Raw genomic sequence first — 18,326 nt, forward strand, 5'->3', positions numbered from 1 at the left:
ACCTTCGCCCGCATCAGATGAACCATACCAAAACTAATGGCATATTCGTTTTTGACACTGCACTACACCGGTGTAGTCGGTGCTACACTCATTCAAACTTGGGTGTAATCAGTCTATCTCTTTCTTTGCACTACACCGGTGTAGCACCAAGAAAAAACGAAAACGCCATAAGAACATACAGCACCATCCCATCGCATCGATCGCTGGCTGACTGTGTGTCGGGCGGACACGGAGAAATAAAGAAGAAGAAGAAAAACCCGCGATAATAAAACCGAAAATCGAAAGTAACCCGAATAACACGAGATTTACCGCACACTCCTCGGTCGGTTTCTGTTGTTCCTCTATGCCTTCAAACGCACTGTCGTCTGCAGATATATGTACTGTACAGTAAGCTCACTGTAGATGATGGTCCAAAACACGACACGCGTGTGGGAAGGATATAAAATTCCATCGACCTCCGCACACCATACCAACCGCAACGTCTTATTTGCCTGCTTTCGCGTTGGACTCTTCTGCTGATAATTTCGACAAGTCGGGCAAGTGTTGTATTTTGTCCCCATGAACGACAGAATCACTTTGTGTTAGAATCGTCGCTCGTATAACACGGTGGTGGGGGGGGGGGAGAAGCATGCGGGCACGCGCCAGTAAATCCAGACGGCGGGGTGGTCTACGCGTGTTGAGCCGGAATGTAAATTCCATCGCGTGGAATTTTCGCTGTAGATCATTTTCCGGTGGCAGGCGGTGGCGTTTCAAATTCGGGACAATATAGAATTCCGTCCAGAGCAAAAAAAAACACCATTAAAGTTCGGTGAGGCGGAATGATCCGGTCGGCGTGCGACGGGGAAGTGTTGTTGTTGTGGTTTTTGTTGATATGAATCTCATTGATACGCCACTCTCTTGACCTTTGTTAATCGGTTCGAGTAGAAGTTTATTTGGATGGTTCAAAACCTGCTCAGAATACGCGCTTTGTGGATGCTTCAGCCAACACATTACATGCAAATGTATTGAAGCAAATTTAGCTAACCTGTCAAATTCAATTTGAAGTTTGTATGGGAAGCACGAATACATGTTCAGTGGGATCATCATATTTATGGTATTCGTCAAAATTATTATATATGTACATTGTAATTTTTTTCGACATATCAAGGACAGGACTGTTGGATAGATGGGCGTCATTTTCGTGGTTGATCAATCCATGACTGAATGTATTGCAGATTTCTAGGATGCTCTTGTCCCACATTCTCAAATCTCCTCGTACATCGCACGCACAACTTCAACGAATGTATACTGGTAACGAAGTTGGATCTGCCCCGAAAACGTCGGTCTCGTACACTATGCTATACTTTTCCTTAATGAAGAAAATTTAGGTAACCAATGACGTTTCAAAAACGGTGTTTCGCGTTCCTTTCATCAGAATCCGACACTAACGTAGTGACAGGACTAAGCTAGCGCCAGATGGACGCTAGCTAAAAAAACAGAAATTTGTGTTATTGAGCAAACCCCAAGACCTGCGTGAAAATTAAATGAACCGAGACTTCTATATTGAAAACCAATTAACCCCATCTTCGTAGCTCAGTAGTTAACAAAAATGGCATTACAAATCAACGTAGAATGCCTCGTGCATGTATACTTGCGAATAGGGCTATTGACATGTCTTATATCCGGCCTCACAACTCGCGAAATTTGTGCTGTCACATTCAATATGACTGTTAATAGCATTAGCAAGAAATACTCCTATTGTTCGGCATATTTGCCGCAAAATGAACCATCACCTTCTGATGATTTCAAAAGGGTTGTATCATACTGTGGTATAAATGGATTTCGACTCTTAATCGACAGTGATTCATATGCCCGCCAGATAGTTTGGGGCAGCTCAGATATCTTATTGAAAGGCACCGAATAGATGGAATACTTAAGTAGTACAAATCTGCACATACTTAATGTAAAAAATCGCCAAACATTTTCACGAACTGGCAGAGTAGAGGTGGTAGATGTAACTCTCTGCTCAGACGGTATTACGCGTGAGTTGGCAAACTGGCTCGTACCCAACGAGTTGGAGCCGTCGTTATCTGGCCATAAGTAGATCATCTTTGATCATTTAAACGTCAAATCTACGAATTAGGACCGCCACGAATAGGGCTTCGCGACTAGGTTTCATGGGTATCTTCTGACGATCGAATCCTCAAGTGCCTTAGATAAGATCGTGGATACAACCAACTCTTTTATAGTAGCAGCATGCGAAGAGGCTTGTCCGCTTCAAGTTATGCTTGCTTCTAGAGGAACACCTTGATGATATACCGAACTTTTTCGACTCAAAAAGTTATATAGAAGAACTTGGAATCGCAGCCACAGGTACGATTCGGAGGAATTCAAGTTGGCTTGTAAAGCATACAGAAATGCCCTTAAATTCGCTGAGCGAAATGGTTGGAAAAGCCTCTGCACAAATGTCTCAAGTCTCAACGAGACTAGTAGATTAAATAAGTTACTTTCGAAAACGAAATACTTTCATGCTAATGGTCAATACTCGTATGTCGAAGATGTAGTACTCAAGTGTCTTTTGTACACATACTTTCCAGACGGTGCGAAGCCATCAATGACGACTGCCCCTTTTCAAGTAGTTCTGATTCTTGAGCATTTGCTCGTGGAATTGTGACAACGTGGAAGATTCCAAGTCTTGCTACGTATAAGTCTCCGTGAAAAGATGGGATCATTCCGGATCTACCTCAAAGACGATATGGACACTTCAAGCATAAAAAGTTCTGACTTGTAGTCTTGTAACATGATACATATCATTAACGTGGCGGTAGATAATTGGGACTGGTGGTATCCAACGGGGAAAACCGATCGGAAATGGTGAGTGAAGCTAAGCAATCATGTAAAAAATATAGCATAAGGGTTAGTGCATTGGGCCGGAGTCTCAAAGGTTGCGAGTTCGAATCTCGCCTCTGGGGGGAATTTTTTCACATGATTGCTTAGCTTCACTCACCATTTCCGATCGGTTTTCCCCGTTGGATACCACTAGTCCTAAATAAGGTATTGGCACTTAAGTCAAAAGACCAAAAATTGAATTATTAGTTTAATTCGAACGGGCGCATTTTGGAAGATTTTTTAACAAAAATCTGCATTTTGATTTTAAATGGTGCTTAGAATTATATTCTGTAATAGAATTACAATTTTGTATGTCTATTAGTATGAAATTTAAAAACATGTACGAAGTTATTGTTAGGAAAACTTATTTACCGATTTTTTCTCCATCATGCAATCACATTCAAAATGTTTCTTTTCTCTTTAGGTTTTTGGTAACAAAATATTTTTTATAAAATGGGTTTTTTCGCAATTTAAATTTTTATCATAAATTTTTGTTTTTTTGAAAAATGACACAACATTTTTTTCAGTGTATATTTTTTTCAGACAGAAGTATTCGTTCCCTGTAACTCGTTCTCAGATAGTTTTGCTGTATAAAATACAGTAATCGAACAAAAAAAAATTGAAATTCATACACGTAGAAACGTTTACGCCCTTTTGAAAAGTTGCTCTTGAGTCAAAATAATCTTATTACCTGTGGAAAATATTTAATCTTGCATGACGGTGAAACGTGTAAAGTTTAATTGGAATCTAAGATGGTCGGTCACGATTTTAAAGATTTTCGGACGGATCTTCGTAGAATTCCTCACTTCACATGTAGTTTTCCTTTTGAATCCTTCAATGTGAGAATTCCCCTTAGCGAGGAATGGCTGTCTGGCTGGAGGGCCGAATCGGTGCTGGTGTCTATTGTCATGAAATGAGATTAAACCAATCTCATTCGCTTGGTAGATACTGTGCCGTATTCCAAGCAGAAATCTTTGCGATTCTGTGTGGCGTACAATCAGCACTTCAACAAGGAAACTGCGGTAAAAGAATCTATTTTTGCTCTGACAGTCAGGCTGCCCTGAAAGCACTTAGTTCGACAGATTCGAGATCGACATTATCGCATGTCGAACTTAAATCGAAGAACTTATCATTCCAAATGCTATCTACCTTTTATTCTAGTTGGATAAAGCACATTATTTGCTTTTGGGCTACATCCGAACATGCCAACCATTGACGTAGTTTGCAAACTTGCATTCAAACAAAAACTTTTTTGTCGGATGTAAGTCCGAAAATGGCAAAGAGTTTGTTGTATTTTTTCAAGCACTATTGCAGTTTTCTAGTCAGGGCACCGAATGGACATTGCAAACTCAATTATCACATGGCTACTATTCAGCGTGCTGAGTAATATTCGTGTGATCTTTGTGAATCCGATTACGGAACTTCATATCATTTGATATATAACGGTCATGCAGTAATGCAATTGCGTGTCCGGATTATTGGTTCTCCATAGAAAGATGAAACTATGTACAGGAAGCTGAATCTCAAAGATATGCTATTGTTACAAACCCAGTGTGACAAAGAGCTATAGTGTTTCCTGGGAAGTTCTGAAAGCCAAGTCGATTATAGAGAAAATACAGCAGTATTTTTACCGATCTTTGGGATTTCTGGCGAAAAAAGGGGTAATAAACTAAGCTATGACTTTTAAAAACTAACGGCGAAAGTTTATAAAACTCAATCGGTTTAGGTCGTATTTGAATGACAATACCTTGTCGCGGGGTATTTGAATGAAAATACCTTGTCGTTGTTCTTCTGTCTCACTATCCCCTTGGGGTGTTGGTATATCCGCTCATTGAGAAATGTTTTTTATACCCTTGAGAGTGAAAAATACTCCCGTATTGTCACTGGTTGTTTGTTTCTCTGTATCGTAATTTTCCTTTTCGCAAACCTTACCACGTCCACAATCCTTCCCATCTGGAAAATAATGAAAAGACAAATCGTGGCAAGGCACAAATCTTCGATTCAAAGGGACCAAAACTGTCTCGCACAACGGCCGTGAGATATATGAGAAAATCAAATTCACTTGTAATGAAGCAAAAAAACCGATATTTGGAGACAGAAAATGTCGAAAATGGTTGAACCCATCGCTTGGTCAGCACAGCTTGAGACCAATCCTATTAAAAATACTTGAGCAATCTTCAATTCGGATAAAAAAATAATTCTAATAGCTGTACTCTGCGGCGACTCTGTGTTCGAGAAGATTACAAATAATATTTTTTTATTCAGTTCGTTTATTTAATCGGCAGAAATGCGTTAGCTTGGCGGTGCCAATTTTTTTTTACGTTTTCAATATCTTAAAACTAAAAGGTTACAACAAATATTTTTTTAATTTTGAGAGGAACATTTAGTTACAAATAATATCAAGCAAGTAAACAACCCATCCGAAGCCTGGAACAACAAATAGTGGCCATAATTCAGTACCGTAAGCTGTTCGACCAAGTGTTGATGAAATTCGATGGATGTGTTTCGACTGACGATGCGACGACGAACCTGTGCGATAGCCGATTTTAAACAAATTCCATGGCTCAAATCTTTCGCGGATCAGATCACGAAAAAAAAATGATTTGTCAAGGAATCTGTTCCTGTGGCATGTGGCATGGAACTTCGGAAGTAAAAGAAGTTTCTCAACAAATGGATGTTGCTCTTAATTAAGTCCCATGATTGACCGATACGTTTTGAACAGACTTGGCCAGCTGTCCTTACAGCAAGATTGTGCTAGAATGGTACGACAGTGGTGTCCAGTTTATCCCAAAAGAGCAGAATGCACTGAATTGTTCCCAGCTTAGTTCAATAGCAAAGTATTGCGTGATAATGAAACGGAAACTGGAAATGAAGAGCACAATCTCCAGCGACATTGGTCGGATGAAGATTTTGGTGGAATCAGCAGGCCAAGATCGTAACTGAAGGTTTTGCGTCAGATGAAAAGCGATTTGCACAGAAAAGTGCGTGGATTTCTTCACAAAATAAAATTTTATTACCTTTGCTTCATCCTTAGAAAATTATTCGATTGAAAGAAAGATTAAGCAAACATGTACACACATTTAAAAAAGCCACATTTCTAAGAATCAAGCCTTTATTGTTGGTTACAGGGTTAGAAATTTTCCCTTTCGTGAACAGACATATGAACGATTAGCCTACTAAGGAAGAAAAAGATGTACGATAAACTGATTGTTGCGAAAACGATTTCAAGCTCTGTTTGATTGCCATGAAAACCGAAATCTTCCGACCACAGCTGCAGATTCCCTGCCAGATCAATGACTTACCGCAAAAACAAATTTATATTTTTTGGAAACATTTCAGCAACCCATGGCAACATAAAGCCTTTGTCGCGTAAAAGCTGTTTGAAATCTAATTTGACACACGTTTCATCGTCTATAAGGATCCGTTTGATTTGCCTGGGAGTAACAAACCATACTTTAAATTGGAGCCTTTTTGACCTTTGTCCGAATACGAGAACTTGGGGTTATAGGGCCTTTTGTCATTAATAAAGGGCGAACACGAAATTATTGCGACACCGAAAATGTCATGCCAATTTTCTTATAATGTTTAAAATAAAACCAAAATTTTAGGGTTGTTTTATACATATATTTACTTAAAAAATCAAAAGAAAAGTTAATCGATGGAGCCTTGAGTGTAAAATTGAACGCATTTTCGCTTGATGCCCTCCATCAAAGTCTTTACAGTGTCATCCGGTACCAGTTTCTCAGTTTTTTTTCCATTTTCTTAACATGTCCTTCTCGTCTTTGACTGTCTTCTTGCTCTTCCGAAGTTCCCGCTTCATCATTGCCCAGTACTGCTCCAACGGGCGCAGCTCCGGACAGTTTGGCGGATTCATGTCCTTTGGAACAAAATGGACAGAATTGGCCTCATACCACTCCAGGACACTTTTAGAATAGTGACATGATGCCAAATCTGGTCAAAATAGCGGAGCTTCGTCGTGCTGCTGCAAGAACGGCAAAAGGCGCTTCTCGAGGCACTCAGATTTGTAGATCTCGCCATTTACTGTGCCCTTTGTCACGAAAGGCTCACTCCTCAGTCCCCAAGAGCAGATGGCCTGCCAAATGAGATATTTGGAGGCGAACTTCGACATTTTCTTCTTCTTAAATTTGTCGTCCACATAGAACTTGCTCTTACCGGTAAAAAACTCCAACCCCGGAATTTGCTTAAAATCGGCTTTTATATACGTTTCGTCGTCCATCACACAGCAGCCGTATTTTGTCAGCATCTTCTCGTAGAGCTTCCGTGCCCGAGTTTTAGCCGTCGATTGTTGCCGCTCATCGCGGTTTGGGAAGTTCTGTACCTTGTATGTATGTAGTCCAGCTCTCTTCTTTGCATTCTGGACGTAGCTCTGCGACATGCCGATCTTTTTAGCCAAATCACGGCTTGAGACGTTGGGATTTGCTTTAATCATCCGCTTTACCTTTTCCTCCGTCTTATTGTTCTCCGGTCCCGGTTTTCTTCCAGCTCCTTTGCCGTGGTCCAACGTCAACCTCTCCTGGAACCGCTTCAACACTCTGGAGACGGTTGAATGGTGAATGTTCAACATTTTTCCCAACTGATGCGACAGGTCAGGAAATTCCAGGTGTTTGGAAAGAATTTGTTCTCTCGACTCGCGTTGGTTCACCTCCATTTTCGTTGAATCGAAAAACACGACTTCGAGTTTGACAGCATGTAAACAATACACACCAATGAGAAAGTGTGCAAAATTTGGTTGATTTTTACCCAATGGTAAAAAAGTTATGCCCTGTTGAATGTGTCGCAATAATTTCGTGTTCGCCCTTTATTAAATTTCATCATTTTCTCGTGTATATATCTCTCTTATTCTTCACTCAATTTTAATAAACTATACCTTGCTGAACGTGGAAAATCCTTAGGATCATAACAATAATAGATTCGTTTCCAGTAAATTTCAGAAACACCAATTACCTGACATATATTGTCGATTTCACATTTTTATCATAAAATCGCACATATTAACTCCATTTAACAACAAAATTCTTATTTAATTTATTACTTTTAGTGTAAAATACGCAATTAATGAAAAAATTAGATTTGTAGAGTTAATATCAAAAAGTTTGAAGTTTATGAATTTTATCGGTAACATTTCTATTTTTGTTCTATTCCTCAGAATTTTCCACGTTCAACAAGTTATATTTTATGAAAATTGATTGAAGAATAATAGAGATATATGCACGAGAAAATGATAAAAATTAATATGAATGCAATATGTATGTAACTGCACAATATGTATGATCATCATTATGCTGCAGAAAAATTGTTAAAAATGGGGGATTTTGTGGCCAAAATGACCTAGTATCCCACTTTCCCGTTTTTTCTAGAAACAAAAATATCCATTCAAATACCAAGATTATTTTCTTTCAAAAGAGGTAAAAATTGTATTTTTCAGAGTGCTACTTCAAAATTTATAGCATTTAATATATTTTTCCTCCATATTTTCCCATAGTACCAATTTCAAAAAATTTCCAGCGAAGTTGGCGGGAGTCTAGAATTGTCCAAATGATGTGAAATTTGACATCTGAGCTTACTTTGACATTTGTCACAATATGAGGGGGGGGGGGCTTTGAGAATTCAAAAAAAATGTTTTTTGCTATGCCCTACCGACCAGTGCCGAAAGTAGATCGCAGTGGGAAAGGGAAGGAATTATAGTCCGACACTTGCTTTTACTAGAGGCCTTATATACTACTGCGCACGCCACAACTGTCACGGGAAGAAGGAAACTCCAGTACAATTTCTAATCATTAACTTTAATGATTAGAAATTGTACTGGAGTTAGAGCGCTATTCAAGATTTTAGGAGTCTCTGGGTGCCCGGCCATCAGAAGACTCGTTAGGTTTACGACGTTTTACGAATATCGAATAACGAGACAATGTATAAAATTATACTTAATTCGAATATCATTTTAACGTAAGACAAACTAGCAAAAGGAAAAGCAACAAAAAATTCCGAACGAAAAAAATAAGAGTGGAAATCAAACAGGGTCTGAATATATTGATTATTTTCACGACAAGGATATGAAAAAAATTTGAGCGGTCCAAAATTAACTGAACTGAAAACCTTACTTTATTATTACCCCCAATACTAGAAAGAAGCAAGTAGGTTTATCACGAATAAAAAAATTTAAAGGGTTGTGTTCAAGACACGACCGCAGTTACATTGAAAATGCAGCATTATTAACCCTTAAAGGCGCAAATATTTTTTTTTTCATTATATATTCGTCCTAATAAGGACAGTTTGCTAATAACTATGTTTTTGGATATGGGACGAGAATCCTTTCAATCAATTCGAACCTTGCCGCGCTGGCGATTCGTTTCTACTGCATACACACAGACTTCAAATTCGTTTCTACTGCATACACACTTCCATGAAGGTTTGGAAAAACTATCGGGTTGATAGATTATTTTGAAGAATATTTGCATATATTAGGATTCACTGGTAAAGCTACAGAATTACCAAGCACAAACTTAATACTAGTTAATAAAAGGAATTTTCTAATTGAATTCTTTTTCCATTATGTATTCGTCTTAATAAGGACGGTTTGCTAGTAACTATGTTTTGGGATACGTGACGAGAATCATATCGAACGATTTGAGCCTTACCTGCACGGCTAATACGCACAGCATAAACCAGCAATTCGCCATCTCGCTTCTGTTCCGCCATCGTCGTTTGAAGCTACGAACAAAATCTTCCCAGTGCACACAGACAAACGTTCCCCTTCCGTAGCTCGTGATCAAATGGAAGATCTAACAGTTATCCTACAAGCAACAATAGCGATAATCAAACTGGTTCTGCCAGCAGAGCAGGCATGGCAATGAAAGAATTCGGTCAAAAACATTCCTTTTATATCAAGCGATGAATTGTGTAGTACGCTTAGGAATGGCGAAATGAGGTCCGTGTTAGGGAAAATCTTGCATAAATTTGCGAAAAAAAAATTTCCCCTATTTATTGTATAAAGGACGAACACGAAATTATTGCGACACATTCAACAGGGCATAACTTTTTTACCATTGGGTAAAAATCAACCAAATTTTGCACACTTTCTCATTGATGTGTATTGTTTACATGCTGTCAAACTCGAAGTCGTGTTTTTCGATTCAACGAAAATGAAGGATAACCAACGCGAGTCGAGAGAACAAATTCTTTCCAAACACCTGGAATTTCCTGACCTGTCGCACCGGCAGTTGGGAAAAATGTTGAACATTCACCATTCAACCGTCTCCAGAGTGTTGAAGCGGTTCCAGGAGCGGTTGATGTTGGACCACGGCAAAGGAGCTGGAAGAAACCCGGGACCGGAGAACAAAAAGACGGAGGGAAAGGTAAAGCGGATGATTAAAGTAAATCCCAACATCTCAAGCCGTGATTTGGCTAAAAAGATCGGCATGTCGCAGAGCTACGTCCAGAATGCAAAGAAGAGAGCTGGACTACATACATACAAGGTACAGAATTTCCCAAACCGCGATGAGTGGCAACAATCGACGGCTAAAACTCGGGCACGGAGCTCTACGAGAAGATGCTGACAAAATATGGCTGCTGTGCGATGGACGACAAAACGTATATAAAAGCCGATTTTAAGCAAATTCCGGGGTTGGAGTTTTTCACCGGCAAGAGCAAGTTCTATGTGGACGACAAATTTAAGAAGAAGAAAATGTCGAAGTTCGCCTCCAAATATCTCATTTGGCAGGCCATCTGCTCTTGCGGACTGAGGAGTGAGCCTTTCGTGACAAAGGGCACAGTAAATGGCGAGATCTACAAATCTGAGTGCCTCGAGAAGCGCCTTTTGCCGTTCTTGCAGCAGCACGACGAAGCTCCGCTATTTTGGCTAGATTTGGCAGCATGCCACTATTCTAAAAGTGTCCTGGAGTGGTATCAAGCCAATTCTGTCCATTTTGTTCCAAAGGACATGAATCCGCCAAACTGTCCGGAGCTGCGCCCGTTGGAGCAGTACTGGGCAATGATGAAGCGGGAACTTCGGAAGAGCAAGAAGACAGTCAAAGACGAGAAGGACATGTTAAGAAAATGGAAAAAAAACTGAGAAACTGGTACCGGATGACACTGTAAAGACTTTGATGGAGGCCATCAAACGAAAGTGCGTTCAATTTTACACTAAAGGCTCCATCGATTAGCTTTTCTTTTGATTTTTTAAGTAAATATATGTATAAAACTACCCTAAAATTTTGGTTTGATTTTAAACATTATAAGAAAATTGGCATGACATTTTCGGTGTCGCAATAATTTCGTGTTCGCCCTTTATTTACGGATTTTTCATTAGTGTGCTAACAAAATACACAGATAAATTTTAAAACAATTTTTACTGGCAATTTTCTGAGTCGATTGGTGTTCGAATAATGAAAATCCATCAATAATTAACAAAACGTAAGCGAAAACTTTGTCTGTTTTCTTACATTTTCCCAATGTTTTTACAATAATACGGATTCAATAGTGTAAAGTTGAAACACCAATTTATAGTTGCAACCAATTTTAAGTTGGTCTTCTCTGACTCTACTAGTATTTAAATGTATTCAACAATTAACAACACTACAGTCGTTTAAAATTATGCCACATTTTCGTGACGCAGTTCAAAATCAGTTTTTAGTTTTACACCTAACCCCAACCCATATAGTAGAGTAAAGCATTTTCAATGCTAAAAGAATCAGAATTAATCTACTAATTTAGTCCAAAAGCATAAGATAGATCACCCATGCCTGCCAATCTGTTACCAACCAAAACCAATTGAGACCGCAAAATGTTCATTGGGCAATTTGCTAATTTAGCTCAAAAAATTAGAAAGTATAAAAGATGCAGTAGTTGAAGTATAGAGTCCTATCTTGGTCACTTCTTACGACTTGGAAGCAGAAAAAACTAAATTACTAAATTGAAACAACAATGTACCAAAACCAAAAAAAACAAATGGATAGGCGATTCCCAGTTTTGTCGCCATTTAACACAAAAATCAAGCTATAATATTATTATGCTCATGTATTTCATGGCAATTAATAATATAGTCCAAACTCAAAACCATATGAAGTTACTCAAAATAATGAGAAAAAAATATGTAATGAACATGATTTAATGAGCTGAAAGCAAACTAATGAACATTACCATAAAACATTTATTTATCGTGCTGAAATGACTGAAGCATATTGGTAACTCGTTTTTTATCCTTCTCGCGAATTGTCAATTCTAAAACCTTATACATGATTGAAGTCATCATTCCACTCAGACAAGACCATGCGTTTTCCCTATGCATATTGAATGCCCTATGGATTAGTTCCCTGGTTGGTCAAATAAAAACTAAACAAACATAGAAATTAGTTTGCTCACTCCTAAGAAATGTCAGCTCGGTTGGTATCACCCAGCGGATGCGTGTTCCCTTACAATGCTATCCAATCATTGAATATTTAAAATTACATACCTCAAACGTATGCAATTTTGAAAAAAATCGAACTACTTGGTTGCAATAAAATAAGAACGGGAAAAATAGTCGCATAACCAAGGTGACTCATTTTCAAAGATACACTAATAGAATATATTCGTAAATCGCTAGGAATTAGATTCGCGCAGAAAATTTTCATAAAATATGCGAATTTTTCGTACATATAATGAATCGTTCGTAGTTCTACTGAAACACTTTTATTTTTTATTACGAGTTTTTCGTGAAAACCACGAAAGGACATGCGTTGGCTTATTACGAAACGGCTTCATTAGGCAAACGAATTCTTCGCTGCTATATACGAAAGTCTTTATAATATTTACAAGCACCATTCGTCAAACCGTTAACGTCAACAGAGCTTCAATAGAGGTAGAATATGGAGTCATTGTTGCTATACGTCAGATAATTGTTGATCTTTACGACGGTTTCGGTCTGACTATTTAGTAGCCATATCCGTATCCGTAGATTTCCTGAACCTCGTCCGGTTGATCCAGAATCCGGAGCAGTACGGATTCAGTTGAGCCATCGCGAACTGCTCGTTGATTTTGTATGAATAAGTTTGAGTTTTTCTCTGCAGAAGCAATGTCAAAATAATATGCTATTAAATACGAAAAATTCTCTTAGATGAACGAAATGAATTCGTGTGACCAGCGGTATTGTTCGTAATATACACAAACGTTTATTAAAATAAACTAAACATTTCGTTTCATTCACGAAAAATAATGTCGTTTTCAACGATTACATTCGTACAATGTAAACTAAATAAGTAAATTTTACGAAAACTTTCTTTCATCAAGCGGTCATTTCTTCGTACCACAATAAAATCGATTTGGCCACATCGTTTGTTTTAAATCGATTAAAAAAAATCGATGTTGTCAAACATCGATCCCAAAAGATCTACTGAAAACAACAACAGGCTAATAAATACGCAAACATTTCTAAAATAAACGAAATGAATTCGTGCGACCAACGAAATCGTTCGTAATATACCCACACGTTTATTAAAATAAACAAAACATTTCGTTTCATTCACGAAAAATAATGTCGTTATCAACGATAACATTCGTGCAGTGTACATTAAATGTGTAAAATTTACGAAAGCTTTCGTTCAGCAAGCGGCTATTCTTGTTCATGCAATGAACGAAACCTACTATTTACAATGCACGAAAATAATACGTTGCAGAAAACGACTAATGAATTCGTGCGTTGCATGATCGATTTCATTATATTTACGAATTTATATTATCAGTGTAGCACTATCGATAAATCACCTAATAAAAATAGGTGATAAGGGACGCGAACGAAAATAGCTGACTACCGCCGAGATTCTGATAAAATAAAATACTGTCGAAAATTTTTCATAAATTCGTCGTTTTTCTGGGCAGTCTAAATAGAATACTAAATAATAAATATTTTCATTGAAAATGATTAAAGTTACTTGCTTTTTATTAAGAACTAATTGTTTCAATTTAATTTTTATCACAAACTTTGGCAAAAATTCATTTTAATCCTCTCTTTTTTAAAACTCTCGTAACAGTCGTATAACGTATGGTTGCACCATATTAAATCTCAAACAACCTTTCAGAATGTAAAGTAGCAGTCTAGAATAACGCCATCTTCAATAAATCGAGACCTATGAATATCCTATGGACAAAAAATATATTCTAATTCAATAGACTGACAAAAATCGAGTCAAAAAGCTGACAAAACCGGGGGTAGACAAAATAGAGGACTGACAGACCAAATAGGGAACTGACTACAGTACAATAATACATCTCGTCCTGTACCGACAAGTTTCCTATTATCCAAATGTACATTGATATAGGTAGACAGTAACATAAAACCGCTACTTCAAAGAACCGTTATAGATTCTCACGTTCATCCATAGAACTAAACCAAACTGCTGCAGAAATATGTTTTTAATTTATCACTTCGAAATATCTTTCCACTCAATAAAAAATCGGTACAACTTCTTTTTTCGCGTATCACTGCTTTTATCTCCTCGACGTGCCGAAACATTAAAAATTGCGCGCGCCTTTTCGATCGTTGTCCGCCAAGCACAGCCATTCCTGCGAATCCAACCAACAAACACACGCCCTCTCCGCATGCATCCACAGATATACGCACTTCCAATTCGCGGCATCCCGTTGCTCATTCATCATCAGTGGTGCTCGAATCAAGACACAGACACAACCTACATACCACACATTTTCCTATTCCAATGTCAAGAACCTCCATTTCCCATACCACTTCAAGCCACCACGAACATGGGGACCGCTTGCGGTGGAAGGATGTAGGGAAAATTCACTTTACCAAACACAGCATTTCTTTTCACTTCATTCACGCTGCTGGATCCCACATACACTCACACCGCACCAGGCAGTGACACTCCCCCCTCCTCCTCCCCTCGAATATGCAAGGGGTACGAAAGCACGTTCATGCAACTTCCGCTCAAGTAGGCACCATCGACGAAACAACGCGCCTGTATATAGATCACTCGGTGACCACCAGCAGGGAAGAGAATACGTGGCAACCATAGCAACCACCCAGTGCCACCCACTGAGAACTGAGCAATAAAACGGAGTGGGTGAGCAGGCGGAAAGCTGGTACGGATGGTTTGCCTTTGCTTACACCGAATCAACTTTCTCAATCATAATTGACGCTGATGGAACACACAGCGAAACCCCGGGACAGCAGAATCGCTACAAACCCTGACTGAGTGCTCGACATGGATAAACCGTGGTCGCCGTTATCCTCCGTTCAGGATATCGCAAAGTATAGCCTAGATCTTATGGTAGGTATATCTCATCCCCCATAGTTTATCACGTTTATGGATTTCAATGATTGCTACTACTGCTAATGCTACTGCCATTACTTGCCGGCGATAGTGGTTTCACTTTTATCCGCAACTGATTACACACCGCTTTGCGCACCCAATGCGACAACGGCGAAAATAAACCCGATAATCCAGCTGGTTCGAAATTCTTCAAATTTTCACAGCACGTTTTGTTATGCTGACAGGTTATCCACGAATCGACAATCGAGGCTGATTAGCATATCATTTCGCATTATCACTCTTCGTTTCGTTTGTAACCACTTTCTTCTCCCGACGACCCGAGGAAAGCTTCTCCCCGCGCATGGAACAAATTTTGTTCCGAATGCATATTTTGCACAATATTTACCTTGAGAACTGCACTAACTGTACCCCGATTTTTTCTTTGGTTTGGGGAAGCGGATCAACCGATGCACCGTGATTCACCTTGCAGGTCTCAGGGCCCGTGTGCGACCCTGTGCTGACCGTGGCAACCTGCAGACCTACGGGGAGCGCACCGAAATTCCAAAACCCGCACGCACGTACACCGAACGATACTCCGCGCGTAATACAATCACAACAAGAGGAAGAGAACGAACGCTAATTTCTCTCTCAGCCTCTCTCGCTAGCCGTCGTCTGTCCGTGCCTCTTTATCAGCACACGGTTCAGTGTGTGACGTACGGCTCAGTCAGCCCGAGACGTGTGTGTATGAATGTTGTATTGAAGAGACAAAAAAAACTTCACTTTTGCATATTTGTGCTTATAATATGCCTAAACATTTGTATACACATACCTTCGTTTGTGAGATTTTAAAAACTTGGTGTCTGTCGAATGATCTACTGGGATTCTGGGATGCTGCACGTCAGGAAACTACGAGCAGTTATTTATCTGTCACAACTATAATGGTATGCTGTCTAGTATCACCTATCATCACATAACTTTCAACTTTCCAAGGGGAGCACCTTGACTGCACACACGTACGCAGGTCATGGAGATATCACCTTGTATGGGTTTCCAGGTGTGGGCTGTCTCCAATTGATTTTCGCACAGAACTTGGCCCCTACATGGAACAGGTCGGCTGTCACTCCTAGCACAAGAACGCACCCACCACCCACTTGGAGGCTCTCCGATTAGAACCGAACTCAATATCCATTTGCTTGGGTCATACACAGAAACTCCACTATCCAGACAGCAATTGAAAGATGGCCCTAGCAAGTCTTGAAGACAAGCACGGGTAATTTTAATTCCACTCAACTCGCTAGCAGCATAGATTTCACACTAGACAACCGAGCAGCATCGAGACAATCGACGGATGCAACCCTCTAAAAAATCACAGCAGCAGCAAACACTTTTTCACTGTCCCCTGTGTACTTTTCCACACCTCATCCACTCTGAGTAGAGCAAAAAAGTAAACCGTAGTCGCGAATCGCGTTCCGCGTACTGAAAATCCTCTGTCCTACGTTCAGCTTGGTCGAGCTAATACTGAACCTGAAGAACACACAGTCGCTGTCAGCGAGCAAATTTTGGAGTATATCTTGCGCTCGCTGGTCGCGGCACCAATACACTTACAGCGCGAGCTCAGCTAGAGCCATGATAACACGAACACCCGCCCAGGGGTGTCCTGTTTTGACGGGGATCCACCGGTGCTGTGTTGGTGTCCCCACGAGCTCCGAAAGCACCAACACCGATCCTCGCAGACAGCACCACGCCGATCGATAATAAATTATGAAAAATGTTGATCTCGCTCTCCGGTTGTTGCGGTCTGCGCTATATAGCCACATAAAAACAAATGCCAGCTCGTATGGGTGTGCTCATTTTATGCTGCTTTTTGGGGGACTCACTCTCCCGCTCTGAGAAATTTCTATGAAACACCTAATAAAAACATGTGGATCCACTTCGCTCAGCCGCAACTTGCAACTTGCAAGCACAACGCGCCGCATCAGAAGTGACATTTTTTTATTTTATCTGCTGTGAAAGATTTGAATGTAAAAAGTAAGAGAAATATCGCACAAAATATGATACAAAATAAATAAATAAATAAATAGATAGATAAATAAATAAATAAATAATTAATTAATTAATAATAAATTAATTTAATTAATTAATAAATGAATTAATTAATTAATTAATTAATCAATTAATTAATTAATTAATTAATCTATTCATTAATTAATTAATTAACTAATTATTTATTTATTTATTTATTTATTTATTTATTTATTTATTTATTTATTTATTTATTTATTTATTTATTTATTTATTTATTTATTTATTTATTTATTTATTTATTTATTTATTTATTTATTTATTTGTTTATTTAGGGGAACCCGGGGCTATTCGGACATACTTAAGTAAATGGCCGTTTTAGGTGGATAGATGAGAAAGAATTTATCGGTTAAATGTCCTAATTGTTAGTTTGAAACCTCAACTACGTTTTGGTGCCTTGAAAGGTCATTTGCAGCACTAGGCGACGATTTTTTTAAAATTTTGTTTACAATGGAATGTTGTGTACCTATAAAATATTTAGCGGAAAAGCACCAAAGAAGCCAAAAAAAAATTGCGTTACAGATACATAAGGTTGAACAGAGAATGGGCAAAAATCGAAAACGAAAAAAGCAGTTTTTTCTACGCCGTGTTTTAGACCTTCAAAAAATCAATCAGCAGTACTGTAACAACGTTCTACATATGCTGATTGATTTTTATGAAGATCTGAAAACGATGTGAAAAAAACTACTTTTTTCGTTTTCAATTTTTGCCCATTCTCTGTCCAACCTTAATCTGGTTAGACAAAGATGTCGATTGGCGCATCATGTATTTTCTTTGCTGTGGCGTGTGCAATCGTGTGCGTAGCCGCAAGCCGCTGAACGGTGGTTGATGGAATATGGGGTCCGAATAGCCCCGTATGCTCATTTCGCACAAAAGTGGTGAGTGTCCTGAAAATATCTGTGTGTTCACCTAAACAAAAATCATTCCATAAAATAGAAACCTCAAGCTGTCCAAAACACTAACCATTTATTTTTTTCACTTTTATTTGTAACTTTAATCACTGTTTTACCATTATAATGATTTGTGTTTTGAGGATGGCAAAAAAAATAAAACACGTTTTATCTTCTTTCTAAAAAAAACAAATAATTAGCATCAGCCGTCAAAATTAATGTT

At 38.8% G+C, this 18,326-nt stretch overlaps 1 protein-coding gene across 4 annotated transcripts in view; it reads right to left on the reverse strand.

Annotated features, from left to right (window-relative positions):
- Positions 1-18,326, reverse strand: part of LOC131688666 (cAMP-specific 3',5'-cyclic phosphodiesterase 4A-like) — a 683,953-nt gene that overhangs the window by 596,126 nt on the left and 69,501 nt on the right. For 2 of the 4 annotated variants that reach the window (XM_058973084.1, XM_058973083.1), the window contains exon 1: positions 15,538-16,690. The exons of 1 other annotated variant lie outside the window; for it this stretch is intronic. The gene's annotated coding sequence lies outside the window, so the exon portion shown is untranslated. Of the gene's footprint in view, positions 1-15,537; positions 16,691-18,326 lie in introns of those variants that run through there. One more of the 4 variants, XM_058973087.1, reaches the window with a different exon arrangement.

This window comes from Topomyia yanbarensis, chromosome 3 (genome assembly GCF_030247195.1).
Source record: "Topomyia yanbarensis strain Yona2022 chromosome 3, ASM3024719v1, whole genome shotgun sequence".
In the NCBI taxonomy this organism is placed as follows: domain Eukaryota; kingdom Metazoa; phylum Arthropoda; class Insecta; order Diptera; family Culicidae; genus Topomyia; species Topomyia yanbarensis.